We start from the raw sequence: 24,354 nt of genomic DNA, 5'->3' as shown, positions 1-24,354 counted from the left end.
ACTAGTAAACTACCATAGGGGTAGTTTAGGAAGATACTAGAACTATTATTAGAACACGATATCATACAATGAGTCAGTTCATTCATGAGTCTATACATGCTAGATAGAGAGAGAACACGCGTTACAGCTAGCACACGCAGAACATTACAGTATATTATTATACTATTACATAGATATGTTTTACATGATTACGCTTACATGAGTACGTTTACATATATTCGTTTACATGAGTGCGGTTACATATAATTTGATAGGACAGACATCATTACGTGCTATAGCATAGAACAAGTTCAGGATCTAACTATACCGATGAATCGCAACGCATTGTGATAGTTATATCGGGTATACATGATCATAGTAATGTGGATGTTCACGGCATGCATACATGCATGGACGTGTATAGGTCTTAAAATCCCTTTGACAGGGGAGCGTTTAGCCTGGGATCTAACCATCACATTAGGCCTTATCCCTCAAATAAGGCAATAGGAGTACAGAGGCAGTCACTTATTACAAATACTGCAGTAATTACGAGATTACCCTAGACTTAAGGTAATTAGTACGGTTGTAGTTCGACACTACACCATAGTACCATTTCATTTTCCCATTTCATTCACTTCGTGAACATTCACAAAATGCACGGTAATGTAGAAACTATATTTTTGGTTAATTATAGTCAGGTTTGGGAAAATACACACTCTTACAAGAGACACACACGCAGATACTAGATGCCTTGGTAGAAGGATACGGTTAGTAGGAAATATAGGGTTTCCTAGGATCATTCAAAACATTTTTATACTTACAGTTAATTTCTTCCATATGAAATAAGACACTAAAATACTTATGATCTCACCAGCTTCAAAGTTGATACTCACTTTCAAAATTTCTTGTATCCTCAGGTCAACCATAGACAAGTACCGATGCAAGGTTCAGGAAGATGGTGCTCAACCAAGAAGCATCTTTCATTTTGATTTATGCTTTATTGTTTATCAGAATTTGATAGAACACAATTGTATAATAATTATATTATTAATTCAATGGATGATGTTGTTACTTGTTTACTACTTTTCATTGTTATGATACTGTACATGACGTCCTCCGCTCGAGAACGTTTCCACCGTTCTTGGTTTTGGGGTGTGACAGGTTAGAGCTCCAGTTAGGACTCAAGTTCAATTATGTGTTAGGTTGAGTGCATGTTCGACCGGTATGGAAAGTGTTGTAAGACTGTGGGGGTAGCCGTAGCATTCACTAGCGATCAGGTAGTATGGAAAGTGTTGAAATACTATGGGGGTAGTTGTAGCATTCAATAGCGATCATATAGTATGGAGAGTGCTGTAAGACTGCGGGTGTAGCTGTAGCATTCACTAGTGGTAAGGTAGTGTGGGAAGTATTGTAAGTCTGTGGGTGTAGCTGTAGCATTCATAAAGGTTAGCAGATAGTGCTAGAGTGATGTAAGTTTGTGGGTGTAGCCGCAACATTCACTAGGTTGGTAGATAGTATGATCACGTTATTAGGACGCGGAAGGAACAGTAGTACCCACCAATTCGGGTGTAGCAATGAGGATATGGAAATCCACATATTGGTTTATGGATTTTGTTGGATAAGGTGTCTAAGTTCATAACTATATCTGTTATGTACTTGACCCGACCCAACATGGTCCATTTGGGTTGCATGGCATCATGCATTTGGATAGACTAAAATGAGAGAAATAACACTTATGGTTTATTAATATATTATAAGTTCTAATATATTAATAATATTATTTAATTAGTATTGATCAAGAATTAATTTGGAATTAATTAAGTGATAAAAAGAAGATTATTTAAATATATGGGTTGATTATGTAAATCAACCATAACTTGTATAGTGGGCTTAAGGCTTCATGGTTTGTCAAGATGGGCTAAGACCCATAGGATGCTCCATGGGAGTTACAAACCCATGGGTCATGGAAATGAAAAATCATGTCACATTAGGGTTTACATGGTGTAACCCTAGATGTAACACACTATATAAAGGATATGAAGCTCACCAAACTCGGCCACTAGAAGCAATATAGAGGGCAAGCCGATTTCTAAGTGTGACATTCACTCTCAAAGTTTATTCCAAGTGCATTTGGTGTTGTGTGAAACATTTGAGGCATCACACTTGGGGTGCTAGGCTCTCAAGGTTTCCAAGGAATCAAATCAACTACAAGGTATGTAATTCTAGCTATTTTTTATGGTAAAGTTCTCCATGTATGCTAGATAAGATTATGAACCTTGGAAAAAGTATTTTGCATGTATTTTAGACAAACATAGATCCAATATTTCTAGGGTTGCATGTAGACCTTAGGAGTGATAGAATGCTCAAAACCCTATAGATTTCCCCAGGGGGATTAGATCTGGTTAAGCTAGTGATAAGATTGTTGGAACGCCACTACAGTTATGAGATCAGGGAAGCAATGGATTTCTTAGGTTCGTGTATGATATAAGGCTACCATTGGTCATGTAGCCATCAGTCTTAGCCTTAGGTTTGGAGACATCAGGATTCGATACATGGACCTGACCGGTTGGATCAGGAGGTTGGTAGAGCTATAGTGGTAAGATAGCTAACGAAAACCATTGACAAACAAGGATTTCGTTCAGAAGTCGCATGGAGCGACTGCGCGTGACTCTTTTGACTCCGCAATTAGGCTGGAACCCGATATTTCATAGGATTGGCGAACGAATTAAGACCACGCAGGTCTTGGTAGATTTTGGCAAGCATCCATGTGGCTGCATACTGCTTCAAGCAGTTCAATGTTCGGATAGTTTCAGCGATTGGCAGTATTAGTATTTGTGTTTTAGGTTTCAAGTTCGGACGAAATAACAGATTGCTTGGGTTATGCTAAATGAATTGTAGGGACAATTAGGTCTGTGGTTTCAGCTTTCTTGTGGGAGCCTCAAGTTATCATAAGTTGAGTAGTCGGTTGAGGGATAAACAGACTAGATTCAATGATAATGATTCAATATGAGTGGCCTGTTAGGGATTCAGACCATCTCGAGACAACATATTTAAGACCGAGTGGATGTTATATTGTTGCGAGGAATTCGTTCATCTGTGTATTTTAGGACTATGCGAAGATTGGTCACGACTACCCTGGGAAGGCTAGGGTGTGCCCAGGATGGTGACCATGTTACTAGAGTGGTTGGGCCTGTAAGGAATGGTAAGGAAAGATTTTGAGGATGAAATCTAATTTAAGTGGGGGAGAGTTGTAACATCTTGTTTATTTAATAAATCAATAAAATAAATTAATGAATGAATAGTAACACCAAATCAATAATTAAATAGCAAGGTGTTGGTTTCAATGAGTAAATTGGCATAATTTAGAAATTAGGGGTTAAAAGTGTAACTTTCATATTGGTTTTGTAAATATTTATGAAGGTAAGGACCACTTGGTAAATTATTGGGACTTATAATGGATAGATTATGGGAAGAAAGGGCTAAATGGTAAATTTCGGACTCAATTTGTAAAGTGTTTTGAAGGCTAGGGTTAAAAGAGTAAATTATGGACTTTCTGTGAAAAGAATCCTATGGGGAGGGACTATTTGTGATATTATGGAATGAAGTTTGAGTGGATATCGGGTATTAACTGTTGCATTACCCTAACCCTAAAAGAAGCACCAGGGTGTTACCTTCACCCTTATGCCTCCCACCACCGACGGCCATCCTCCTTCACTTCCCGGCGCTGCACCACCCATTTCCGTCGATATGTTGTTATGATTTATTGGGCTTATATGTGTTATATATATATATATATATATATATATATATATATATATATATATATATATATATATATATATATATATATTGACATGTTGTGTGTGGTTGGGTTGAAACGGTCCTGCTATGTGTTGAAGGCTAAGAGACCCAGGGCGTCTCGGATGGACTGAAGGCCAGTAGGGCATAACAATCAGGCCGAAGACCCGGAGAATGTTCCAGATAGGCTAAAGGTCCGGTGTGGCATACCAGTCATGTTGTAGGTTCTGCGAGCGTACCAGATAAACTGTAGTTCGATGAGGTGTACCAGTCAGGCTGAAGGATCTGTTTGATTATTGGTTGGTTATTTGTATGCTTGTCTGTTAGATATGTGTGTCGACATTGTTTATATGTGGTTGGGTTGAGACAATCCCGCTTTGTGCTGTAGGCCAACAGACCCAGGGCGTCCCGGATAGACTGAAGGCCAATGGGGCATACCAGTCAGGCCGAAGGCCCGGAGAACGTTCCATATGGGCGGAAGGCCCGGTGTGGCGTACCAATCATGTTGTAGGTTCTGTGAGCGTATCAGGTAGACTGAAGGCCGACAGGGTGTTCCAGTCAGAATGAAGGCTCTGTGTGCATGTTATTGTTTGTTGGTATATGTTATTTATTTTTATAGTGGTACTTTAGGGGAACTCACTAAACTTTATGCTTACAGTTTTGGTTTATGGTTTTAGATACTTCAGTGGATCGTGACAATGCGAAGTCATGACCGTACACATCATTGGTTTCAACTAACTTGATCCTGAGACTCTGATTTTAAATAATATTTTAAAAACACTGGTTTTATAACACTACTATTAGAAAAAATGTTGTTTTGAAAAGTTTTAAATTTCTTGAGTTTTTAGGATGTTACAAATTATAAGTATAATCATTAAAAAAAACAATGTTGGAAAACAAGAACTTGTAAACTTTAAAGCTTTTTATATCATTTTTCCTTGAAATATTAATAACCATAAATGAAGTGGTTCCTAATTTATTTCTAATTTAATACAATTTTGGCATGTATTTAAATTAAGTTCATTAAATTTCTTGGGCATCAATGCATCATCATTGTCTGGTTCGACATTTGTCCACTGTCTTCTAAAACATAAATTTTATAACATTTAGGATTTTGGGTGTTACAATATTTCTCACAAATGTCGAAAATATATGAAATTCAACTTAAATTTCCTTCTCAACTACATATGGTATTTTTTGCAATCGTGTAAAAATTATCAAATGTAGTGTTTACCTAATATTAATGAAAATGAATAATGATAAAAAAGAAGAGAAATCAGATCAACATTCAATTACCTTTTAGTATATATATATATATATATATATATATATATATATATATATATATATATATATATATATATATATATATATATATATATATATATATATATATATATATATATATATATATATATATATATATATATATATATATACCCTAATAAATGATAATTTTATTGACACTTATCATTTTCTTATTTATTTCCACTTCGCAACTACATATGGCATTTTTTGCAATCGTGTAGAAATTATCAAATGTAGTGTTTACCTAATATTAATGACAATGAATAACGATAAAAAAGAAGAGAAGGCGGATCAACATATAATTACCTTTTAATATATATATATATATATATATATATATATATATATATATATATATATATATATATATATATATATATATATATATATATATATATATATATATATATATATATATATATATATAGACACACACTAATAAATGAAAACGTTATTGACACTTGTCATTTTCTCATTTAATTTGTCACATGTTATTATATCATAATTTTGAAATATATTTATTTTCCACTTGATAATTACTTCATTATTCATTTCCACTTGTCAGAATTAATCGTTTACTATACGGGTCTAACAATTAAACAGATATATATATATATATATATATATATATATATATATATATATATATATATATATATATATATATATATATATATATATATATATATATATATATACTAATAAATGAAAACGTTATTGACACTTGTCATTTTCTCATTTAATTGATCACATGTTATTATATTATAATTTTGAAATATATTTATTTTCCAATTGTCAATTACTTCATTATTCATTTCCACTTGTCATAATAAATCGTTTACTACACGGGTCTAACAAGTAAACTGATAATTTTAATTAATTTATTTTTTGCATGTTTTTTTTTTCATAATTTTCACTTATTTCATATTTCAAAATCAAATAAACTTCTCATTTAATTGTCTCTATTTAATTAATCCGTATAATATACGACTTTCACAACTAATATATATATATATATATATATATATATATATATATATATATATATATATATATATATATATATATATATATATATATATATATATATACACACACACACACTTCTAACAATCATATATTTTGCATAATGGTTTTTGTGAATTTCTTTTAAGAAATTACATCATATTATAATGAAAAAAAGTTAATTATTTTCCGAAACTATTCATATTGTTAAATAATAATTTATATTTTATAAAATTACTCTTGTTTTACAGAAACATTCTTCATATTTTATAAAAATATCTATTATTATGCAAAATATACAACATTTATTTAAATAGAAGTCGTTCATATAGAAATCTCGTGAAAGTAAATACAGTTTGTAAAATCCATGGATAGTTATATTGGTTATATTTTTCAAAAAGATGATCACACCTCCTGTTATAATATTTGACTAGTTAAAATGGCCGGTATACCCTCTACCGCACACTATGGATGCTGATTTGGCGTCGCAGTGTGTTGCAAACATAGCTCTGACCCCCCTTTACCGCAGTCAAGCTACTTAATGCGACACTTTGGTTCCTGATTCTGCGACACAGTGTGTTGCGAACGTAGCTCCAACCCCCTTTAATGCACTCAAGCCACTTAACGTGCGGGTGGTGACCTTTCGACAAGTGATTTTGGACCGTTTGAGGGTTGTGACTATTGTCAACGATTAGTTTTTCAATTTTTTCCCTAATAATTCAATTATAAATTAAAATCATACCTCACACATATATCACACACAACACTCTTAATTCCACAAGTTTTCAAACATCTTTCTTCCAAAAAAATAAATCCGAATAATCCTTAGTTTACCGTTTGGGGCAAATTTGCCCCAAACGTTCGACCGTTGGATGCGTCGGTTTACCGTCCCCAACTTGATCCATCCATGATTTCGTCCGACCCCAACCTTCTCCCCAACAAGTTTACTATTACCCCCATGCAACCTCTAAGCCCAAACATATTTCAAAATTTTTCCTCGCTTCCCGAGTTCATCCCGTATATTGAATTCGTATGAGAAACACAACTCGATCCGGAACCGGTAACCGAACCCGAATCGGTCACTAAAAACCAACCCGATGTTGTTCGCGAAACACAAGCCGAACCATCCAACCGCAAAAAGACATGGGAAAGGAAAAGTGTCGGTTTCGGTAATAGAGATGGATGCGGATCAACAATGGCAAATGTATGAAGAGATGACATTAGCCGAGTCATGGGTCAACATTTTTGAGGATTCGCAAATCGGAAATGCGCAAAAAGATAAGCACTTTTGGCGATGCATTATGGAGCAGTTTTTTAGTGTCATGGGTCGTGGGGAATACTGTACAAAATACCAATGTTGTAGCAAGTTTCGAGAGATGAACAAGTCGGTTACTAAATTTAACGACATTTACAACAACTTGCTTACTCAACAGAAAAACAAGGAAAGTGATCAAATTTTCGACACGACGCTTAAAATATATTTTGTTGATATTAAAAAGTCTTTCAAATGTATTGATGTGTGGAGATTTTCATCCACATCCCCGAAATGGATAAAAGAGTACGGGGAAGAAAAATAAGGCGGTGAGAAAATAACAAAAGTTTCAAAGACATGTTACAGTACTTCATCGGATGTGCATTTTGGGGTTGATTTGAATAGTGCGGATGAGCTCGAACTCGGAGAAGTAGTTCGACCGATGGAGTAAGATAGGGCGAAAAAGTAAGGGTATTCATCAAATACATCTAGTGTTGGAAGTGACTCTAACATTCAAAATGTATCTTCTAGTTTCGAAATTTATAATTTGAATTTCGAGTGTAGTTTGAATTTTGAGAAAGAGAGAAAAAAGAAAGCTCGAGAGGCGAAACAAAAAACTCGTGAAGAGAAGCAAAAAAACATGTGATTTGGAATTTTTAACAAAACCAATCGATCATCTCACCGTCAACGAGTTCAATATTATTTTGAGGTCTAGAGGAATATTATGAAAAAAAAATATATTATAATTAGTCGTATTTTGTAGTCATTTTATTTTAATCGTCGTATTATCTATATAGTCGTTTTATTTAAATTATCGTTTTATCACTTTAATTGTTTTAATTAAATTAATGAAATATTTTCCTTTTATTAGTTTTATAAAATTTCATTTTTATTAAATTAGGTTCAATTTGAAAAGAAGAAATAAATTAAGATGTAGTAAGGTCTGATCAGTATGGTATCATACCATATGACCTTATAACCATAACAAATAATAGTCCATTGTATTTAAACTTCTTTTCTTTTTAAAATAATTCAACAAATCCCTATAAGATCATGTTGAATGTGAGTGGTGTGTCACTTCTTAAAGATGTCCTAAACTTTCTTTAATGTTATTTTAACCCTTAATTCCTTTGATAAAATACCATAATAGTTCTGGTCTTCTCGATAGAAAAACAATTTTTTTTTTGTTAATTTATGTCCCTTATCTTCATATATATATATATATATATATATATATATATATATATATATATATATATATATATATATATATATATATATATATATATATATATATAAACTAAGTTCTTATACTTTAGACAATGTTTATGATCGTATCTATGTACAAATCAAAAAGAATTTCATTTAAAAAAAATATTATTATAAATATAAAAATATCGCATTTTTTCATTAAATAAGATTGACTATAACAGTAATGCTTCTATAAATATATGATCTCTAAAATTCCAACATATGTACTTTGTGTACTTTATTTAGCAGGAATAAAATAATTTGCATACATTTATAAACATGACCTAATTTTCATAATATAAGTTGGGTCATTTAAGTGGATATTCGGGGTCTTGTATTGTCCCCCAGTTAGCAAACAGGAACATGGATTTATTTTAAACTCAAGAAAAAAAATTGTAGAAGAAATTAGTTTTTATAATAATAATAATAATAATAATAATAATAATAATTATATTAATTATTATTATTATTATTATTATTATTATAAATAAAATAACAAATTATAGAATGACATGTAGGTCGAATTTTCACATGATGAAAATAGGATTCATTTTTTTAGAATAACAGCAAAATATATAACTCAAAAACGACAAAGAATACAAAATTAAGGCATCAATGGATTACGCAATCACGTTTTCCAATTATTGGAAGACGTCTTGTTCCTATAGGTGAACCAACGAAAATATGAAAATAGGATTCATATTTGAGAGATTTTAGTGCTAATTCTTTTTAGAAGAATAAATCATATATTTGATTAGATGACTACCTTAATAATCCTTTAAACAATCCTAGATACGAAAAAAATATTCTTATATTTTGATTTTATAATTAAAAGGATATCAATTATATGCTTTTGTTATAATATTTGTTAATATGACATGTTACAAATTCAATCGTCACAATTAATATGTTAAACAGGGAGAAAAAACAACGAATGTTACCCAAGAATTTGAAGTGGCATTAGTATCAACCAATGCATCTCTTTACTTATTTGATCATTATTTAACATGTGTGGATCAGTTTTGTCATTGGCCGTACTAAAATAAAAAAATCAAGGTTGTAAAAAATTTTTGATGTTAGCTAGTTGGTGGAATGAGGTTAAAGGATTAAATGACTATGTGGAAATTAATCGGAAACTGTTAATTCGTAGAATATATATATATATATATATATATATATATATATATATATATATATATATATATATATATATATATATATATATATAATACCAAAGCTTTTAAATAACATTAATATCATAACAAAATAAGTTAATATGGTTAATAGAAATTAATCACTCTTTAAATAGTTTCTAATGAGACGCAATTTCTCTAAAATGTTAAAATTCTATCATTTTCTATTGTTTCACTTATTATGTAGGCAGTGATTAATCGTTGGACATCCTCTAATCGGCTGAGTAGCACTTAGAGATTAATCAAAGGTTAATCGGGACTAAGTTGGGTAAACACTGATAAAAATATTAATCAATTTGTTCTAAACGTTTAAATATTAAACATAAAGCATTAGAAAACTAAACAAAAAAACATACTAATCTAATTTATATATTTATGTTTCTTTATTTTGTGATATGAATGATGCTTTATTTCCAATGGACATGGTTCCATGTTTTCAAATTGCGAGTCAAATTTAAACATTTGGATTAAAAGAAGGGGAGTATTTTATTATATGTAATGTGGAATGCATGGATTGGTATCTGAAGATGATGCCAAGAAATGTTTGACTTTTATCAAAACTTGAAGGTAACCCCTGGCATTTAACATTAATTAATCCATTCATGCTAAATTGCTAATTAACGTTCGTGTTTGGGGGACTAAACTTTCATATAGATTCTATTTTCGATAAAATAATATATTATTTTTGTTTTTGGTTTGTTCATGGATAACTAGCTTGTATTGGTACACAACTAATTCTAATTTTAAATATTTTGTATTTTTTTTTATGTTAAAGGATGTGTTTATAGACCGAATGAAAAATTAGTTTTTGAATGGAAATTTAGTTTTAGTTTGAAAATCTTAGTTTTAAACAAAAAAAAAAAAAAGTTTTTGTATGATAAGCTACCTAACAGCTGAAACCATGGTTGTCAAAATCGCGATCCTGATCGTAGGATCGTACGATCCTACGATCCTATGTATGAAAAACGATCCGGATCGTAAAAGGATCGTATTTTGGGTAGGATCGCAGGTAGGATCGTAAAATCGTAGGTAGGATCGTAGGATCGAGATCCGATCCGACCCTACCTTCCTTTAAAAAAAATTTCAAATGATTTTTTTTTACCATTTTATGTCTTTTACCCTTTACCAATCTACCATTTATCATTTTTATTGTGACTTATGACTAATATTTTAAAGTTTTTATAACTTTTGAACGAAAAATTAAATGTTTGAAATATTTTTTATGATTAATATTATAAATTAGAATTATATTCTATTTTGTGGGATCTTAGGATCTCGATCCCGATCTTACGATTCCGATTTTGCAAACCCAAAAACGATCCTAGGTAGGATCCCGATCTTGACAACCTTGGCTGAAACTGTAAGAACATTAGGTAAGTAAATGATTAAATATATGGAAATGGTAAAATTACTTTAAAGAACGATTATATATATATATATATATATATATATATATATATATATATATATATATATATATATATATATATATATATATATATGATTAGGTTCATGTGAGACGGCCTAATTTTGTGAGACCGTGAGACGCATTTTTTAATTTTTTATTTTATTTTATTTTTAATTTTTTTTAGTTAATTCAAGTTCCGAAAATAATATTTAAAAAAAGATTTTTTTGATTTTTCCATTTATTTTGCATTTTAAAATTATTTATAACATATGTACAGTGTAATATTCTATTTAGAATATTTCACGTATTTTTAAAAAAAAAAATAGGATTTTTTTTAGTTAATTCAAGTTCCGAAAATAATATTTAAAAAAAGAATTTTGAGATTTTTTCATTTATTTTGCCTTTTAAAATTATTTTTTAGAATATCTCAGTGTAATATTCTATTTAGAATATTTCACGTATTTTTCAAAAAAAAAAAAAAAAAAAAACAGGATTTATTTTATTTTTATTTATTTATTTTTTATTTTTTTAGTTAATTCAAGTTCCGAAAATAATATTTTAAATTTTTTTTTTTGGATTTTTCCATTTATTTTGCATTTTAAAATTATTTTTAGATTTGGTCTCACGGTCTCACAAAATTAGAATGGTCTCAAATGAACATGAACCTATATATATATATATATATATATATATATATATATATATATATATATATATATATATATATATATATATATATATATATATATATATATATATATATATATATATATAAACGTGTTAATATCAAATTTGGTTTATAAACTATTTTAAATATCTATAAAACACGAATTTGTATAATTTATTACATCAATACCAACAACAAAAATTGTTCGAAATAAGTCTCTTACTTGTTTTCTACAAATTAATATTTTTCCATAAAAGAGTTTTTAGCCCAACATTATCGGGTATTGTTCTCTCATCTTGAGATTAATGGTTCAAGTCACATCAAAAACGTATGTGAATTTAAGAATATATATATATATATATATATATATATATATATATATATATATATATAGAGAGAGAGAGAGAGAGAGATTATTAAAAGTCTGACGCAAAAAAAAGAACCGACAAAAAAAGGGTTTAGGTAATTTTTAGTCACTTAACTTTTGATTTTGTGCTCATTTGGTCACTTAACTTTTTTTAAATTTTAAAAGGTCATTTAGTCATTTAACTTTCAGTTTGGTCACTTGTGGATTTGTGCTCATTTAATCACCTAACTTTTAACGTTGTGTTCATTTGGTCACTAAACTTTTAAAATATTTTAAAAGTTTAATGAGTAAATGAGCACAAATTTAAATGTTAGCTGACTAAATGAGTACAAATTCAAAAGTTAAGTGATCAAACAAAAAGTTAAGTGACCAAATTAGCATAAAACCAAAAGTTTGATGACCTTTTAAAATTTAAAAAAAGTTAAGTAACAAAATAAGCACAAAACTAAAAATTAAGTGACAAAAAATGATCTAAAACCACAAAAAAAATTCAAACTTAAGGAGGAGGAATTGGTTGTTGTTGAGGATTCACGAAAATAAATAAAATATAAAAAGCTGAAAAGAAAAATCATCTGATAAAACGCATTGTTTTTATATTCTACCTCATGAGTATCAGATCTGGAACCAACAAAATATTATTCTAGAACCAACAATATATTTTAAGGATTTGGATAAAAGAAAAAAAGAGTTTAGTTGATGAAGTGCCTAACCTTCATCGGTTAAAAAATATGGAAAGAGAAGCCAACGACTTTAAAGAGTCAGCTTTCTGAAAAGCAACCTGAGTTGTTTTTATTTTTTGTTTTCAATAAATCGATCGTCGCTCCAAGAAAGATTGGGGAAATCAAACGATCTTCCGAGCTGCCGGAAAATTCAAAGTTTCTATGAAAGCTTCGTAAAAAATCATATTTGTTTGCAAATACCAAGTTCATTCTTTCTAAGTCGAGATCTTTTATTTAATTATGTCATACTAATATGTCAATTCCTCTCGAAAAATTAAGTACATTGCTTATTTAAAGGTTGAGAATGGAGTTTCTAAAAAATCTTCAAGAACATATATTTTTTTCCAATGTTTTTTTTTTCAAAAATTTTCATTTTTCAACATTTTTAGTACTTTTTTAGTTATTCAGTTAATTTTATATAATGAATTTATAAAATTTAAGAAAAAAAATTCAGTTATTTTTACGTTAACCAAAAATATTTATTTTTATGTTTTGCATTATAGTAAACAAAAGTTGCATGAATTGATGAAATTCTTTAATTTGTAATGTACTTTGTAAATGTGGAAAACGATAGGGATTAAAAATGACACTCTTAATACCGACAAGTCTGTTAATATTCCTGAATAATCAGGAAGTTGTAAGAGACAATATATATCATATATCAAAACACTCTCTAAGTAAGAATAAAATAGTATTGGAACGAATTTCTCGAAATTTCTAAGTAAAATCACAACTTGAAAACTCTTGACCCCCAGTACATCGACCCTGTTTGATTTCCTCGTCCTAATAGGTTTAGGAGGGATCCATATTTTATTCACCTAGCTAAGTACATCCAGAAGTTCTGAAGACTGAGCGGGCCATCATGATCATATCAACACAACTCCAACTACATTCATGCAATCCTAATTACGTATGGGCGAGAGACTTTTCAAATCAGATGTGATATTCAACTCACAAAAAGTAATCGATCAAGTCTTATCTAAAGAAACATTAAACTAATAATGTAAGTATATTTGAAGATTTCTCAACAAAGTTGAAGAACGAATAAATGCTCAACCTAAAGAACCTGAATGATATAATATTTGCGACCATCGATTGAAGATGGAGGATGTGTGGCCCCCTTCGAGTGGGCCAACTGTATCAAATGTTTTCATATGATTTGAAGGAAGGACAATATCGATTAAGTTGGGGAATTATGGTGAAATTAAAAGAGAATAAAATTCCAAAATATGTCATTTTTGTAAACAAAGTAAATTAAGGTATAATGATCATTCAATTTTATGGTTGGTTTTTTAATATGCACCATTAAACACTTTTAGGGCTTTGGGTTCTTGGATTACACTAGAGGTATTTAGATTGACGTTAAAGTCTATGATTCCATCAGAGCTTCCTTGATGTGAAGTCTCATCATGTAAAAAAGGGTGAAAGTATTTTTGGTTATGACATTATAGTTTTATTTTTTATTTAAGTTTAATTTTAAGTTTTCTTAGGTTTAGTTTAATTTTTGTCTTTGTTCCTTTTGTAGTCATCTACATTTGCTCATTCTAATTTTAATGTTAATATCTTTTATTACGTGAAAATAAGTAAAGTTTAAGCTTGAAGAGATTTGTTAGATGTCTTTTTGTGCATCATTTTATGTTACTTTTAGTGTAATTAATGGAAAATTCGTGTTTTTTCACGAGAATGTCCACACTGCTTATGTTTTGATGCCCGCTTTAGGTAATTTGAAATGGAATAGTATCCTAGAAGCATTTGGACACAGTTAGAGCTGAAACACTCGAGGAAGCTAGAACAGGAAAAATCAGAGTAATATGGTTACACAATCTTGTTTTTTTACAAGATCGTGTTTTCAATTTGCAACATTTATATGACTTTTAAACACTCCTGGAAGATCACATTGAAGTTACATGATCAAAATGATCATGTTTTATAGTTACACGATCATGTAACTTTCCCAAGGCTTCGAAATTGCAACGTACTTCATTTAATTTGATTCAGACACAATTTGACGCTACTTGATGCGTCCATGCCACTTACGTGCCGCGTAAGTGGTTGGTTTTGAGGAAAATCTATAAATACCACTCATTATTTGACCTAAAGGGGTTCACCGAGCAAGACTTGTTTTATACCTATCTAAACGAATTTTCGGACTTTTCTAACATATTTTGACGATTTATGAAGATCTAAAGAACAAGATTCAACTAGTTAGTTTGGTTTTTAAGATTTACTTTCTAGTTATTATTTTTTTTTTTTTTGGTTTTTTTTTTCTTTAAAATTGTATCTGGCTAAAAATCCTAGTTTTCAATTTTGCAAAGACTTCAACCTTTTGTGTGATTAATCATTAGATTTGATTTTTAATTTGTGTTTCTATTTAGTGGTTTCTGTTTTGGTTTAACGAAATGTTTGATTTTAATTATTTTATGACTGATCACTTGAAGTATGATTAAGTCAATCTAGTTAATCAGTTGTTAAAATCTGTAACTGTTTTAATCAACTGATAATAAGTAACAAATATCATATTGGTTCCACGCTAGGATTTAATTATGGTATAAAATAAAAATCACATATTTGTACGCTTCCGAACTTGTCAAAAATAGTGAATATTACTGGGAATTTTACACAAACCCTAATGCATCTATTCTAATTTATTTAGTGCTTATTTGATTAAGTTAATGAAAAATTATATTTAACTCAAAGAGCTTAAATTTAGATGTTAGAGCTTGTTTGTAATTTTCAGTACTAGCTTATATAATAAACTTATTAAATAATCATATCTGAACTAATTGCATAATTAGGAAAGTTGCAACAGAACTGTTACATCTATTAATATTGAATTTTTCTTAAATTTATTTTCAAGCACCTTTCTTCAATGTAACTTTATTTTCAGTTTTATTTTAATGATTAAAAATTCCCCTTTAAAATTTTTGTTTTAACTAGTATGTCTTATGCAAGGAGACATTGATTTTTAGGTTGTGTCCTTGTGGATTCGATCTGGCTTTCATGTGTTTTCATTTAGCGTAACCAAGCTGTGAATTTTATTATTTGTTTAGGTTTATTACACCTAAAATGAAACATTCCAAAAATACCAAGAGAAAAAATTTCAAATTTTAAAGTAAATAAAAACATTTCCATAAACTTCATAAGTCAATAATCCAAAACATGAGTATATTGTTTCCATAAAAAATAAGAGTAAATCTCGTAGTGTGGAAATCATCGGTGGATGCAATGCAATCAAGCTGGCTCTTTTCCCTTGCTGATAGAAGTATCTGAAACATTTAAACTTAAACCGTAAGCACAAAGCTTAGTGACTTCCCCAAAATACCACATACCATACATAACTATAAACAATCAATATATACTATTGCAGCCAACGAGCCTATTTTATCCCAAGTGGTATGATATGGGCTACATCATAGTCTTATAATCACCCCTGCACAACATGTTAGCCAACAAGCCTATTTCATTCCAAGTGAATGCTACGGCCTAACCATAGTCTTACAACACCCCTACAGTTGTCATAGGCTCTCCCATAGTCTTTCAAGCAAACAAAACAACAAGAGTCATAAAGATAACTAGCTCAAATGACACCTAGCGTCCTATATAGTATAGTGAGAAGACTCGCCTCATAATCGTTGAATATACCAAAGCTTGTACAGTCGCAAGACTGGGGCTACACACCACTTAATAAAACACCCAAGGTGAAACCTTAGTCTACCATATAAAACTATCAAATTGACTAAATGTCACTTCGGTCAAAAGTCAATAGTAAAAGTCAATGGTCAATGGTCACCACGTCGTGGCCGTTTGTAATGCCCGCAAAGTCGGGCTAGACAATTAAAATATAATAAGCGATAAAAATGACATTTCGATAGAAGTTTATTTAGTGTAAATAACCTTAAACAAAGTTATAGTGTATGTGACGAGGATTTCGTACATGTAAAGAACTCTAAAATCCGACTTCGTATGAAGAAGTTATGTTTCTTCAAAGTTTTGTGATTCAACTTATACGACTATACACGTCGTAAAAAGTGAATTTTAGATAGGTTTCTTATTAGCCTAATCAATCTAAATGAATGTCAGTAATTGTAAAACTGAGAGCATGCATACAAAGAACGTCGGGATCTAACTTCATATGCGGAAGTTATGATTTTTCGAAGTTTCAGCGCAGCACTGCATGTATAAGAGTTTATCGATATAAAGACAATCGCGAAGGGATGTCATATGAAAGAGTTATGATTTTTATACGAAGTTTAACAGTCTAAGCTTGTAAAAATATAACTTTAAAAATAAATTTAAAATTAGCCAACCTAGTGTAAAAGAAAATTCTATATCCCATCGATATCTACATGTGGATATAAATAACGTAAAAAATGGAGCTTGTATGAAGAAGATATGAATGTTTGAAGATGTCTAAAAGTCCTTGCATGCCGACAAGGTGCACATCTCGCACCGAAAAGATGATACATCCCCACCTGTTAGCTGCCATGCGTCAAACAACGATTAAAGCCACGTCAACCCACACAGGCCATGTGCACAACCTACAGTCCAAATTCTCAGCTAAAAATAGAACTCAAACTTTAGCCATTTTCTCCATTCCTTACATCCAGAATCCTCTGGAATACTTTCCACCCTTTGGTCTTGATACTTTCTAGTTAACGACTACTTTAGCAAGGCCCCGGAGCATCTGATATATAGAGCTTTCAGAGCGAGATTATGCCCACATAATTTCCATTTTTCTTTGGAAACTCTGTAAGTTAAGCTACACTTATTTTATTTCAAGTGTAACGTATATTTATAGTTATAGTCGTTGTTATGAACCTATAAATAAGATTTATGAGTGATTCCAAGTCATTATAATTATTGATCTACTTACGAGGATGATGGCTAGGCTGGATTTTATGAGGTTTTTAAAGTGGGATTTCCAAACAATATACTCTGTATATCAAAGAGACCCTACCTCTGATATAATCATACTTGGTTATTCCTTACTTGATAGATCTTGATGTAGACATTGGGATTAGTGAGGAGTATCAACTATCATTAGTTTCCAGGAATATAAAACTAAGACTTTGTGATATGAACCTAGGTCACATTAAAGGAGAAAGCTAAGTGCTAAGGCGAATTTCTGCCTAAATTCCAAGGCATCCAATTTTCTTAAGTGAGTGCATAGTTACTTTCAACTTACACATAGATATCAAGTATTTAATTGCTTAAATTCCATATGTGTGTAATATATGTGTTCCTGATATCTATTCTAAATGAGATAATGATTTATTCGAAATAATCATATATGTATTTTAACGTACTTATAATGTTATTAGGTAAAAGGGGTTGAGAGAGAGAGAGAGAGAGATATATAAGATAAATGGTGAGAGACCAGAGAAAGAAAAGAGATAAGGGTGAGACTCCACGCTCAATACAATACTACTATACTACTGAGATCAAACATCTAACAGTGTATTGATGATGACCACAGACACTTTTCCAATGGAACACTAGCAGACTTTTAATTTGTAGGTGTTAATGAGTCATGCTATCCGAGATTATATATTGTGTTTTCATCCCCCTGGTTGCCTTACTTATATATATATATATATATATATATATATATATATATATATATATATATATATATATATATATATATATATATATATATATATATATATATTGCTAAGGAAACCCTGAAGCGGTATTGTATATAGTGATCATTTAGGATAGGTCCCTTGGGAATATCATTTTAGTATCAAAGAATAAGAATAACGGGTTTTGTGTTGGATTAGGTGCCTAAGCCACTAACTATAATTGATATATACTTGAATTAATAGAAGCACAGTCCTTTTGGGTTGCCTTCAAACCTGGCAATTGAATAAGATAACTATGAGAGAGAAAAATGATTTATTAATTTATTACTTTGTTAGTAAATTAATTAGAAATCAAAATAAATGATTTATTAATTCCAAAACCTGGAAGTAAAACGCACATCCCTGTCCGAGATAACGGATACTGGCACCCCGTGCCGTGCCACAATCTCCATAATATAGATGTCGGCCAATTTCTCGGCCGAAATGCTCTCCTGAATCGGAATAAAATGAGCACTCTTGGTCAATCGATCTACGATGACCCAAATCGAATCTACTCCACGCGCGGTCCTGGGAAGCTTCGTGATAAAATCCATCGTGATATCTTCCCATTTCCAAAACGGGATGTCCAACGGCTGCATCTTTCCATGCGGTCTCTGATGTTCGGCCTTAAGCTTCTTGCAGGTCAAGCACCGCTCGACGTACCATGCCACATCCCGCTTCATGCAGGACCACCAATAGTCTAGGCGAAGATCCCTATACATCTTCGTCGCCCCTGGGTGAATAGAGAATCGGGATTTGTGCGCCTCCTCCATCAAGATCTAGCGCACGCCTCCATGATACGGCACCCACACCCTACGGTGTAGTGTCAATAACCCCAGCTATCATAATCGAAAGAGGTAACTTGACCCACTATTCGCTCACTCTTCCGATGCTCCTCCTTCATAGCCTCCTGTTGGGCCTCTCGAATCTGCTCCAACAGAGGAGTCACCACGGTCATCCTCATGCAAACATCCCTGATTGGTGCCGCCTTGCGGCTAAGCACATCGGCCACCACGTTGGCCTTCCCCGGGTGGTAAAGGATCTCGCAATCATAATCCTTTACCACGTCCAACCACCGACGCTGCCTCATGTTCAGATTCGGCTGATCCATGAGGTACCTCAAACTCTTGTGGTCCGTGTAAATGGTACAACGAACCCCGTAAAGGTAATGCCGCCATATCTTGAGGGCGAAGACCACCGCCCCCAACTCCAAATCGTGTGTCGGGTAGTTCGCCTCGTGAGGCTTCAGCTGCCTCGAGGCATAAGCAATGACATGCCCCCTTTGCATCAACACTGTGCCTAAGCCTTAGATCGACACATCGCAATATACCACAAAATCCTCCACGCCCTCGGGTAGGGCTAAGATCGGCGCCTCGCACAATCTCTGCCTCGGAGTCTCGAACGCTGCCTGCTGCTCAGGCCCCCATCAAAAGACCATGGCTTTCCTAGTCAACCGTGTCAGGGGTACGACTATCTTGAAGAAATCCTGAATGAACCTCCGATAGTAGCCTGCTAATCCTAGGAAACTACGAATCTCGGATGGAGACTTTGGAACCTCCCATCTCATCACGGCCTCCACCTTGGCCGGGTCTACTGAAATCCCGTTATGGTTGACGAGGTGCCCAAGAAACTGCACCTCACGCAACCAAAACTCACATTTGGAGAACTTGGCATACAAGCTCTCCCTCCTCAGGGTCTCCAAAACCTCCCTTAGATGCTCATCATGCTCCTCCTTAGTCTTGGTATAAACCAAGATGTCATCAATGAAAAATATCACAGATCGATCCAACATCGGTCTACACACGCGGTTCATGAGGTCCATGAACGCAGCAGGAGCATTGGTGAGTCCAAACGGCATCACCACAAACTCATAATGGCCATAACGTGTCCGAAACGTGCTCTTCTGTATATCCTCCTCTCTAACCCTCATCTGATGATAGCCTAAACGCAAATCGATCTTGGAGAACCAAGATGCTCCCTGTAACTTATCAAAGTGGTCATCAATCCTCGGGAGTGGGTAACGGTTCTTCACCGTCACCTTATTCAGCTCCCGGTAATCTATACACATCCGGTGTGACCCATCCTTCTTCTTCACAAACAGGATCGGGGCTCCCCAGGGTGAACTGCTCGGACAAATAAATCCTTTGTCTAGCAGCTCCTGCAGCTGCGTAGACAACTCCTGCATCTCGGGAGGAGCCAACCGATAGGGTGCCTTGGCTATCGATGCCGCACCATGAACTAGGTTGATCCTGAACTCTACTTGACGCTCCGGAGGTATTCCAGGAAGCTCCTCCGGGAACACGTCAGCGTAGTCTCGCACCACTGGAACCTCGCTCATTTTCGCCTTACCCGACTCCCGGGTATCCATAACGTACGCGACATACCCCGCGCATCCCTGCTGAAGGTAGCGCCTAGCTCTCGCTGCTGAACATACTATAGGTCCATGCTGTGGCCTCTCGCCGTGGATCACCAACTCTCCCCCAATTGGGGTCCTAACCCGCACTAGCTGCTGTGAGCAATCTATCACCGCCCCATTAGGGCTCAACCAATCCATGCCTATAATCACCTTGTTCCCCCGTAACGGTATGGGAACCAAATCCACCAGATAACGCTCCTCAAATAACCTCAAAACACAATCCCTGAACACTGCTGATGCTCGCACCGATCAATCATCGGCAATCTCTACCTCTAAAGGGCAATCCAACATACCGAGGACTCAGCGAACTTCTTGCTAAGCGCAAGGGAAATAAACGATCGGGTAGCACCCGAGTCGAACAACACCTGGAATGGGATACCTTTCACATGGAACGATCCTAACACATATAGATACATAAACCGAGTACATATCAATATCATAACATCATATAAATAAGTGAGAAGGAAAGAATCATACCCGTCACCACATCGGGTGCAGCGTGTGCCTCCTCGGCGGTTAGCTGAAATGCCCGGCTCCTCACCACTGGAGCCTCTGCCTTGCCCTGCTGGCCATCTGTGATCCGCAGGGTCGCTGGAGCTGGCGCCTTTACCGACGCTGAAACTGTCAACTGGGGGCAATTGGCCTTCTTGTGGCCCCTCTGGTTGCAGTGGAAACACAGCAACTCCAATGTCTGAATCACAAGTGCAGGGGTGGTACAATCCCTACTGACGTGCCCCGCCTTGCCGCACTTATAGCAGCCCGACGATCCCAATCTACATGCCCCCTCATGAGGCCTACCACATTTCCTGCAGCGGGTCGGTCCTGACTGGCCTTTCGGCCTACCATCCGATCCCTTGGGCTTCTTCCCCGAAGCCCTCCTGTATGTCCCTCCTCAGTCTTCCTCTTCCAGATGTGCTCCAGATCTATCTCTCTCTCCCTCGCCCTGGCAATCATAGAGTCCAAGGTAGGGCAAGCTGAAAAACTGACATGCTCTCGAATATCAGCTCGGAGCATGTCATGGTAGTGGGTCCTCCTCATGTCCTCATCGCCCACATATTGGGGCACTAACAATGACCTCTCCCGGAGCTTGGCGGTGATCTCCGCCACAGTCTCCGTCATCTGTCTCATGTCCAAAAACTCTTTGGGCAGCTGCTGAAGGTCGACAGCCGGCGCGAACTCCGCCCTGAACCTGGTCGCAAATTCCGACCATGATATAGCCTCGACAGCCGAGGCTCCCAACGAGTCGCTCACAGACTCCCACCAATCCCTAGCTCGATCACGCAAACACCCTGCCGCAAACCTCACCTTCGACCCCTCAGGGCAGAAGCTAATCATCTGTGCAGACTCAATGTCGGCAATCCATCGCCTGGCAGCTATGGGGTCCTTCGCCCCATGAAAATCCGGTGCACCACTGCCCCGAAAGTCCTTGAAGGACAGTGTGCGAGATCTCGACTGACCAGATGCCATGTCACTCCTGAATCCCCGGAGGCGATCCTCCACCATCTCCAATATCCCCTCCTTAATCAACCCGAAGATAATGGGGGTCGACTCAAGGATACCTCTGTTGATCTCAGACGCGATGAACTCGCGCAGCCTCTCATCTACTGGCTCGGAACCTGATCCCGAACCCAATCCCTCTCCTGTACTGCCAACTGCTGGCCTCGGGCGTAGTACCACCATTCTGAAATACAAAGAAATAACAACTGTTAGTGATACTGATACCCCTGGATGGATCACACCCACTACAGGTTCCCTGGTGTTATCTTAGCCTTCCTCGGTTCGGGTACGGATCCTTTGCTTTCAGTAGTACGGGCCCATACTACCTTCCACATCTATCCATACCTTCCCCAAAGACCGCCTCGACTCAACTAGGTCCCCTCCGCTACCGCTGATCTCTGCTACTCTTTATTCTAGGCTTATCCTAGGAAACCTCTGACTCCACCCAACCCAGTCCTCAGCTGCTGAAGGCCTCTTGGTGATGCCAATTAACTATTACTTGAATACAATCACATGTGATGAGGCTCGGATAATCCTTCGAGTAAGGGACTCATCTCTATAACGGTTAGGACTCAAACAAGAGCTACGCAATAGAGTCAAATCCAACACTCTGAGATTATTCAACCCTGATCACATGTGACTTTAACGTATTCACCTAACAGTCAACTCCATCACTTCAAAGCCCACATAGCACAAAGCAAACAACATTTGGACATAAGGAAAACAATCTCAAGCAACTCTATCCTCGTAGAGAGAACTGAACTAGCATACAATGCTAAACTCGTACTATCAGGAATAACCTAAACAGGCTACCCTACTACTGTCTACTCAACTCTAGCATGCAACTCTTTCATATACTGAAGCACATAAAGCAGGCACGTAAGGCATCACTCCTAGTTCCTTAGTCCTATTCTAGCATGTTGTTCTATAGAAACTGATAAACATAAATAAACTTGTATGGGTACATTGGGGAATACTTACTTGAGCTCGGCCGGTCGCACACATCACACACTTTGTTCTTTCTTAAAACCCTTTACTTAGCCTTTTAGAAAACATTTTCTCTTTCCAAAATCTTTTAATCCCTCTATTTGAGTTCAAACACCCCCGAAGGTGTGTCCGAATCCCTCAAACCAGGGCTCTGATACCAACTTGTAACGCCCCAAAAATACGAGCCAAAATTTTCATTTTTGAAAACATACACTTAGCAAAACATTCGAATTAAAACGTTTACTGATCATAACATTTTATAAAGATATCACATGTATGGAAAACATTTCATAAAACATAATAATGTCAGAGTATAGATCCCCAGGAAGTTCTCATGATGCGGAATACGAAACATGTGTGTGATGGACCGCTACCGCGCCAGCTCTTTCCCATTCGAAGAAGAGGTACCTGAAACCAAAACTGAAAACTGTAAGCACGAAGCTTAGTGAGTTCCCCCATCATACCATATACCATACAATCACATATCATACATATTGCCAGGCATTTTTGGGGTTCCCGACCTACCCGGTACGACCATTATGGGGTGCCGACCTACCCGTGTCAAGCCATTCTGGGTGCTGACTACCCATGTCTAGCCATTCTGAGGTGCTGACTACCCTTCGGTCCTGTCGACCGAACCTCGGGACTATTTCACCCTCTACTGCTACTATCACATATATCATAACATAACATATTATCATACATATATGGGGTGCCTGAACTACCCTTCGGTCCTAGCAACCGAACTCGGGGATTGGTCCCCTCCTACTACCTCTATCGGATATAACATAACAAGCCAGCATGCAAACATATAATCACATACTGCCAGGCGTATCTGGGGTGTCTGACTACCCTTCGATCCTAACAACTGAACTCTACTACT

Source organism: Lactuca saligna, chromosome 2 (genome assembly GCF_052625555.1).
Source record: "Lactuca saligna cultivar CGN05327 chromosome 2, ASM5262555v1, whole genome shotgun sequence".
In the NCBI taxonomy this organism is placed as follows: domain Eukaryota; kingdom Viridiplantae; phylum Streptophyta; class Magnoliopsida; order Asterales; family Asteraceae; genus Lactuca; species Lactuca saligna.
Note: the sequence above shows the minus strand (reverse complement) of the source record.